Here is a 9533-nt window from a genome sequence, read left to right on the forward strand (position 1 = left end):
TTAGCCAATCTGGTAAGTGTGAGGTAATACCTCAGAATTGTTTTATTTTACATTTCTCTAATGAACAAAGATTTGGAGCATTTTTTCATAAGATTATAGAGATCTTAAATTTCTTCATCTGAATGTTTCCTATTCATATCCTTTGACCATTTATCAATTGGATAATGACTTGCATTCTTATAATTTGACTCAGTTTGCTATATATTTTAGAAGTAAGTCCTTTAGAGGCAGAGCTGTTGCATCAGATTATTCAAAGTCTGAGATCAGCAAAGCGGAGAAGAACCTGTCCAAAATGGCATCAGAGAATAGGAAGCTATGAGGCAGCCGATTTATGGGTTCCATCATGGTGAAATTCAAAGCAACTCTCCTCTCCTATGACCAGCAAATGTGGGAGACTGACATCCAGGGCAGCAAGACCTACAGCAAAGGAATGGAGAAGGCAAGGCTCCTCATCAAAGCTGAACTGGACAGGATCCTCCAAGGCCCCAACAAGGTGAATCAGAAGTGAGTCAAAGGCCCCAAACTCCAATGATGAGGCTGTCCACACACAAATGAGAGGAAGTTGAAGGAACTCAGTGGGGAGACTACTGAGAAACTGCATACTGGACATGGCTGGAATGGACCAGGTGGTCACAGACTTGAGGCTCTTTTTTATGTAACGAACTTTTTTTTTTGCGAGGCAATGGGGTTAAATGATTTGCCCAAGGTCACAGAGCAAGGTAATTATTAAGTGTCTGAGGCTAAATTTGAACTCAGGTTCTCCTGACTCTAGGGCCAGTGCTCTATCCACTGCGCCACCTAACTGGCCCAGACTTGAGGTTCTTGTTGCAAAATTCATGCTAATTGCTGTCTTTCCACCTCTGGGCACTCATGACCATGGTAGAACAGTCAAAGAGGAAAAAGATTTGCTCTTTCCTGGCTCTACCCTTTACAGAGGGCTCAGCCCACTGGCTGGAGTCATTGGATCTTAAGTCATACCATTGCCCTGTCCTGAGGCCTAGAGCATCTGCTGGAGGTGAGAAAACAGATTAATGTGCTGCCTCTGAGGAGTGGGCCCATTGCTGGCAACCCCTTGGGAGTAGATAGGGAGCTTCTCTGAAAAAAAAGTTGATTTTCAGTGTTATCACCTTCAATAGCATGGACACCACCAGTGAAAAAGACTTTGTAGCTGAATTCCTTTTCTGGGATTCTCTGGGAATTATGCATCTCAGCAAGATGGCAGAGGACCTGATCACCTATGGCATCAAATAATTTAGCTTCACAGAGCTATCCGATGCCTACAGCAAGTGAAGCAGCCTGATGCCCCAAAAGAAAAATGAAGACAGTCTCGAGTTGATCTGGAACAAGGTGGGGCATGTGTTTGACCAGGAGGACAAAGAGGCAGTCTTTGAAGTTTTTGACCCCATGGATTTGATGTCCCAGGTGACTACTGGCATCATTTCTACCATGAAGATCAACAAGGGGTGCATGGAGGAGGCACTCTGTCCAGACATGCTCGCCACTGAATTTTCCTACCACCTTGTCAGGAAGAGGATGCCATTCAGGTAGGCCCTTGAGGCATAAGGAAAAATTGTCTTATGGTTGAGACCAAGAAGCAGACCCTCATCCAGTTCTCCTTGATGAAGCTGCAGACCCATTAGCCCTCTGTTCTCCAATGCCAAGAGCCAAGTATGTCACAATATGGAACAGTACAAAACCTTAAGTGGGACAGCCAAAAGCAGCGTGGCATGGCTGAGAGACTTGCCGCAGACCCTGCTGCAATAGAGACCCCCCCCCCCCGATTCAACTCTGCCTCTACCCCTACTCAAGACTCCAAAGGGAAAAATCTTCAGTGGGAAGACTGGATCTTCATGTGGTGACTTAGCCATCAACCTGGTGAAGACAGGAGACATGATGCAGTGAAGACATTGTGGGACAGGGATCAAAGGAGACTCAAGTTCAAATCATGCCTCAAAGAGCTGGGATTTCTTGACCAAATGCCTTAACCTCTCTGGACCTCAGTTTCCACATCTGTATGAGAGGGAAGGATTGGGCCTCCTTTCTAGCTCTGAATCTATGGGCTTGTATTCCCCTTATTCTAAAGCTTTCCATGGGACTGGGGTTTAGGGATCTGTTCCAGGAGGAGACAATAAAAAGAGAGATGGAGTGGGGAAGAGAGGGAAGAGCATTAAAACATCACTGATCTTTGCCTGCTTCTCTTTTTCCAAGTTTTCTGCCCTGGGATTCTCCATGTTGCCCCTGGTTTCATTTACTGTGCTGGTGTTGTTTTAGAAGGTCTAAACCTTGGCCCTCCATCAATCTTAGAGAAAGCCAAAGCTATCTGTATCCCCCAGGATGTGTGTTGACTTACAAAAGATGCTCCCATGGATTCACCCACACAACAGCAACAAAAAAGAAATGTGTCCTTCATCAGAAACACTAGTTGGAAAATTGTTTCCCAGCTTTTTTCATTCCTTCTAACCTTAGCTGCATTGATTTTGTTTGTGCAAAGCCTTTTTAATTTAATGTAGTATGAATCATCTATTTTGTAATTTATAACCCTCCCTCTTTCTGATGGTGATCATACATCAAGGGTTTTTTTGGAAGAAGACTTTTAAATTTTTTATTTTTAATATTCTTTTCTTTTAAAATTTTGAGTTCTGGGGGGCGGCTAGATGGCGCAGTGGATAGAGCACCGGCCCTGGAGTCAGGAGTACCTGAGTTCAAATCTGGCCTCACATACTTAATAATTACCTAGCTGTGTGGCCTTGGGCAAGCCGCTTAACCCCATTTGCCTTGCAAAGAAAACCTAAAAAAATTTTTTTTGAGTTCCAACCTAAAAAAAAAAAATTAAACTAAAATTTTGAGTTCCATATTCTCTTCCTCTATCCTACCTCTTCCCCAGTTACTGAGAAGGGAATATATAAATTTACATGTGAAATCATGCATAATATTTCCACATTAGCTACTGCAACCCCCCCCAAAAATTAAAATTATACTTCAATTTGCACTCAGTTCATTAGTTCTTTCTCTGTGGAAGATGGATAGCATTTTTTCATCACAAACCCTTTGGAATTCTCTCAGATTACTGCATTGTTAAGAGTAACCAAATCTTTCACAGTTGATCATCATTATAACATTGCTATTACTGTGCACAATGATCTCCCTGTTCTTCCCATTTAACTTTGCAACAATTCATATAGGTTTTGACATGGTTTTTCTTTCCTGGAAACTACCTTTCTTCTTCATTGCTTATTGTACAATATTACTCCATTACAACCATATACATAATTTGTTAAACCATATACATAATTTGTTAAACCAATCCCTAATTGATGAGCATCCCCTCAATTTCTAATTCTTTGCCACCCCAAAAAGTTGCTATAAATATTTTTGTCTAATTTGTCCTTTTCCTTTGATCTCTTTGGGGTACAGATCACTGCCTTTGAGCATAGATCTAGGTTACTCTTCAGAATGGTTGTATCAACTGTTCATTAATACATTTACTTTCCCTCAACCCCTCTGGCAATTATCATTTCTAATAAGTAACAGGTTGTACCTCAGAACTGTTTTATTTTGTCTTTTTCTAATCCATAGTGATTTAAGGGCCTTTTTTATATGATTATATATAGCTTTTATTTCCTCTTCTGAAAACTGCCTGTTCATATCTTTTAGGCATTTATTAATTGGGGTATGGCTCTTAATTTTTAAAATTTGACTCAGTTCCCTCTATATTTGAACATTGAGGTCTTTATCAGAGAAATATGCTGTAAATTTTTTGATATTACTTCATTATCTGTGGACAATGTAGTTTTCCTGATTATCTCTTCCAATTAGATCTAATTTTGCTTTTGCATATGTTTTAATTCTGGTTTCCAATTCATTCTATCTGCTTCTACTCTATAGATTAGCCCATCCATTCACATTCATAGTTATGATCACCAGCTGTACATTTCTCTCTCTTCCCATTTTCCTCTGTTTATCCTTCTCTATCTGTCCTGTTCCTCCTCAAAAGTCTTTGTTTCTTATCGTTACCAACCTAAAATCTCCCTAGTCTTATTATTATCCACCCCCATTTCTCTTATCTCTTTCCCCTCCTATCTCCCTATTGTGTAAGATAGATTTCCATACCCATATGTGTGTATCTATGTGCATGTTTCCCTCTTTGAACCAATTTCAATTCTACTGAAAGTTCTAGCAATGCCTGCTTCACACTCCATTTTCTCTTTCTTTTTAAAAGTTCTTTCTTGCATGCCTTCTTCATGTGAGATTTGCCTCATTCTACTTCTCCCTTCTCTGAGTACATCCCTCTTTCTCACTACTATATTCCTTTTTTTTAGAAGTCATTCCAACATAATCAACTCATACTCTTATTCTCTGTCTATGCAGACTCCTTCAAACTGCCCTAATAATGATAAAGTTCTCAGGAGTTACATGTATCCTATTCCATGTTAGGAATGTAAGCAGTTTAACTTTGTTGAGTCCCTAATGACTACTCTTTCATGTTTACCTTGCTATGCTTCTTTTTGAGTCTTCTGTTTGAACATTAAATTTTCTTTTCAATTCTACCCTTCATCAGGAATGCTTAGAAGTTCTCTATTTCATTGAATATCCATTATTCCTCCCTGAAAGATACTCAGTTTTTTGGGGTAGGTGATTTTTGGTTATAATCTTAGCTTCTTTACCTTTTAGAATGTCATATTGCAAGTTCTCTACTCCTTTTAAATGGAAGCCTCTAAATCTTTTGTGGTCCTAGTTGTGGCTTCATGGTATTTGAATTGTTTCTTTGACTGATTATAATATTTTCTCCTTGACCAGGGAGCTCTGAAATTAGGCTACAATATTCCTGGGAATTCACATATAGAAGAATATTCTTAGCAGCTCTGTTTGTAGTGGCAAAGAATTGGAAATTGAGGGGATGCCTACCAATTGGGGAATAGCTGAACAAATTGTGGTATAAGTATGTGATGGAACACTATTGTTCTATAAGACATCACGAGAGACAGGATTTCAGAAAATCCTGGAAAGACTTGCATGAATTGATGCAGAGTGAGATGAGCAGAACCAGAAAAACATTATGCATCTTAACAACATGGGGTGATTGATAAACCTTGATGGACTTGCTCATTACATCATTGAAATAATCAGGGACAATTTTAGAGGACCTGTGATAGAGAATACCATCTGTATCCAGACAAGGAACTGTGGAGTTTAAATGAAGCCCAAAGATTATTATCTTCAATTTCTAAAAGTTGTCATATGTATTAGTAATTTTGCTATCTCTAATGTTTTCTTTCTTCCTTTTGTATCTGTTTCTTCTCTTAATACATTCAATTTTGATCTATGAATATCATGGAAGCAAATGTAAAGAGTATATCGGAATGCCTTCTGTCGGGGAGGGGGGAGGGAGAAAGGAGGAGGAAAGGGGGAGAGGAAAGAAAAAAATTCACTGTTGGTAACTCTTGCCACTCTCTGGGCCTGTACCCTCTCCTGTGAAACTCTTTAGTTTTCTTAGGCTGAAAAAATGTCTCCCTTCGACCTTTTGTTGACTCTGCTGCTCCAAAAGTTTATTTGAGGTATAATTTTAAAAAGTTTTGAAAGAAAATGTTAAAGTTTAGATGGGTCCTAGACTACACACTACCATCTTGGTTCCACCCCTTTCCCAGGTATTTTTATTTTGGGTTTTTTGTGTTGTTTTTGCAAGGCAATGGGGCTAAGTGACTTGGCCAAAGTCACACAGCTAGGTAATTATTAGGTGTCTGAGGCCGCATTTGAACTCAGCTCCTCCTGACTTCAGCACTGGTGCTCTATCCACTGCACCATCTAACCGCCCCCTACCAGGCATTTTTAAAGGAATTTACTGTAAAGTACTAGGAGAGAATTATTCTTGGCTGGAATGGGGGTGATGAGAATATTGTGTAGGAGGACAGAGGGAATCCAACATAGATGACAGGAAAAGTTTCCCAGATTTCCAGGGTTCTTATCTTAATACTGGTCCCTAGTATCAACTACAGCTCTATTCTATCTAATCTTTTACCTGATCTAAGTAATTGATATTAACTCATGTTGCTCCAGATTTGGTAGCTGCTTTATCAAATCTTGGGGAATAAAGACTGAACTTGTGATTTCAGTGATATGAGGATCCCTATGTGAGCAGACTTCTTAAACCAATTCAGTTGGGCATTTCCTCTATAATCTTAAAGAGTGACCTAGTTCAATAAGAGATGAAGGGGTTTGCTCAGGGTCACACAGGCAGTAAGAATCAGAAGCAAGACTTGAACCCAAGTCTTCCTGACTTCAAGAAAGGCTCTTTATCAATTCTTCTCTATTTCCTCTCAAATCTTCAATTATGAACCCACAGTTTCAGCAATTGAATACTCACCAACTATATAACTACACAAAAAACACTTTAAAATCTCTGAGCCTTAATTTCTTCGTTTATAAAATGGGGATAATACCCTCAATATCTATCTCTTGGGATTCCTGCGAAGCTCAAATGAAAACATGTATGTCAAGTACTTTCTAATATTTGAAAAACACCAGATTTGGATCCAGAAGACAATTTTAATTCCCAGTTCTACTTTTTTTTCCCTTCTGTTGTCAAATTCCACTTTATTGCTATTGTGAAAGGAGGTAATGGGAGTTATACTTGGTGCTTGCTGGATGAATGACCCAGTTGTCACATGCAGCCAAATCATGACCCTTATTTGTCATCTATATTCCTGTAAAAGTGTTTATAAATCATTTTAACTTAAATGTTTAGCAGCACCCCCAATACAATATAGCTCACATACACAACATTATACTTTTTGACATCAAGAGTGCTTCTTTCACCATTATGTACAGGGATAGTTTGAGTTGACTGATATATACAGGAAACAAATGTGGTAATAGACTGCTCTAGACAGCATTATGTCATAGTGTTTTGACTTCTTTCAATTCATATGGATTCCCAGGATGCAGAACATGAATAAATGTTTACATTTTTAGCATAAAAATCTCTAGAACAGGTTAATCAAAAGGAGTCAACCCTTCCCCCGGGAACTCCCATCTAATGAACAGCTGAGAAGATGCAATTTCTCAGAACTCAATGTTCTAGGGAGACCAAAGGCTTGACAAATCTGGACTGGACTGGTTTTTACCAGTCCTTGTCCTGTTTGCCGCCCCATTTCAACTTCTTACTACTTGAGTGACCTTGGCAAAAATCATTTCAATTTTCTCATTTGTAAAGTAAGAGTTGGACTAAGTAATCTCTAAGATTCCTTTTAGCTCTAAATCTATTCATGTCAGTTATTTCAGCAATTATTATATCTCCTGAGGTCAGTCTTTCTGGGAATGCCTTGCCCTAACCCCTCTGGACAAGTTCAGGCAGAGTACAATCAATCACTCCCCACTCTAGTGAAAAAGATCCTGCCTGGACCCCAAAACTATTGCTGCCCTTAATTTTGAACTTGTTGCTTCTCCCTTACCTCTTATTTGAAAATCTCTACTCTAAAGCTTCAGAAATATGGCTCTATCCCTTATGCAGAAAAGGATTTGAACTGTGCTTTGAAGGAATGGGGGTGGGGGAGGATTCTGCCAGAAAATCAAGAAGAGAACATCTTCCAGACATAAAACTAGTCTTGGAGATGAAAGATAAAATATTATGTGTGAGGAAGAGCTATATTTCTGAAGCTTTAGAGTAGAGATGGACATAGGAAAGGAAGGCATGGACATGGGAAAGAAACAGCAGGATAGTGTTAAGTGTACTTAAAGGGATGCATCTTAATCACCTCCCTCTGGACTATTGAAATCAACTTCTAATTGACCTTCCTATCTCAAGTCTCATCCTCCAACAGAAGCCAAAATTATTTTCCTAAATCAAAAATCACTTCCCAGTGACTCCCTCTTACTCCTCTTCAAACATAACTGTCCTGTTTGGTATTTAAAATTCTTGACTACCTAGTTTCACCCTTCCCAACCAGGCTATTTATTAGTTCCCTTAATACACAACTTGGTCTAGCCAGACTGGTCTTGTTGCTGTTCCTTATATATAACATTCTATCTTTCATCTCTAAGACTTTGGTTTTATGTCTGGAGGATGATCTTTTCTTGATTCTCTGGCAGAACCCCCCCCCCCATCAAATTCCATCAAAGCACAGCTCAAACCCTCTTCTACATAAGGACTTTTCTACCTCATTCCCCAATTCCCCATCCTCAGCTTTTAAGACTCCACTCCTGAATTTATATTGTATTTATATTTTGTGTATACTTAGGTATACATGTTGTTCTCCCCTCAAAAGGATATAAACTCCTTGAGGACAGAAACAATTAAATGTTTGTCTTTGTATTGAAAGACTCTGGTTTAGAACCTTACACTGTTAGCATATAAAGGCTTGCTTGATTGCCTACGGGGTCTGGAAAGGTAGCTTAGAATCAAATTATCAAGAGCATTGTGTGCATCAGACCAGTGTATGTATGTATATATATATATATATAATTCAGCATATGGAATGGGGAGCCATTGAAGGTTTTCTCAAAGAAGTTTTATTGTTGCTTTATGTTCTTTGCCTCTGTAATCAGTAATCATTTCCTGATTTACCCATTGAATCCTCCCTTGTAACAAAGAAGACTGTTAAACAAAACCAACTGACAAAGTGATCATATCCAGCAATGTATGCAACATCCTGCATCCTTGTCTGATGCTTCTGTAATGAGATAAGGAAAACATGTCTCAGCATCTGTTCTCCAAGACCAAGATTATTCACTAGTTAATTTGAGTTTTGCTGCCTTTTAATGTTTTTAATTTTATGATTGTAGACATTGTATGGGAATACTATACATATATTTATGAAAATATATATATATAAAAGAAAGGTTTTATATATATATGTTCATATATGTATGTGTGTATGTGTAGGAGTATTGTGTGTGTGTGTCTATGTGTGTCTGTGTGTCTGAGAATACATATACCCTTAGGAGATCAGAGACAGAAAAGAAAGGTGATATAGATATAGATACACATCTATCTATCTATCTATCATCTATCTATCTCACTTTTCTGTCTTTGATCTCATTAGGGTATATAAAATAACTTTATTTTCTGTCTTTCCCTCCTTAGAGAACACATAATGGTTTTGAGTATAGGAGTGACATGAGATAGAGCACATAGGCCTGAAGTCTAGGAAGACCTGAGTTCATAGCTAGCTTTAGATACTAGTCATGTGGCCTTGGGCAAGTCATGTAATCTCTGACTTTCTCATTTTCCTCAAATGTAAAATAGGCATAATATTATCACTTCCCTCCCAGTATTGTTGTGCGGCTCAGATAAAATGAAATTTGTAAAGCATTGAACACTGCCTGTACTTGTTCCCTTCTCCTCCTTTCTTCTCCTTTGCCTTGATAAAGTTACTATAAGAGTAGCAAGAGGGATCGATCGGGGAGGAGACTGGAGGAAAATCAGTGAGGAAGCTCAATAGTAATTTAGGCAGGAGATGATGGGGGGACTAAACTAAGATGGAAGTGGTATTCATTAAAAGGAAGGTATATTTGAGAGAGGAATAGTAATGGTTTGG

At 38.7% G+C, this 9533-nt stretch overlaps 1 pseudogene; it reads left to right on the forward strand.

Annotated features, from left to right (window-relative positions):
* The first annotated feature begins 292 nt into the window (after positions 1 to 292).
* LOC141496442 (argininosuccinate lyase pseudogene) lies at positions 293 to 1764 on the forward strand (annotated as a pseudogene).
* The last annotated feature ends 7769 nt before the right edge of the window (positions 1765 to 9533 follow it).

The sequence above is a fragment of the Macrotis lagotis genome, chromosome 8 (assembly GCF_037893015.1).
Source record: "Macrotis lagotis isolate mMagLag1 chromosome 8, bilby.v1.9.chrom.fasta, whole genome shotgun sequence".
Taxonomy (NCBI): Eukaryota; Metazoa; Chordata; class Mammalia; order Peramelemorphia; family Peramelidae; genus Macrotis; species Macrotis lagotis.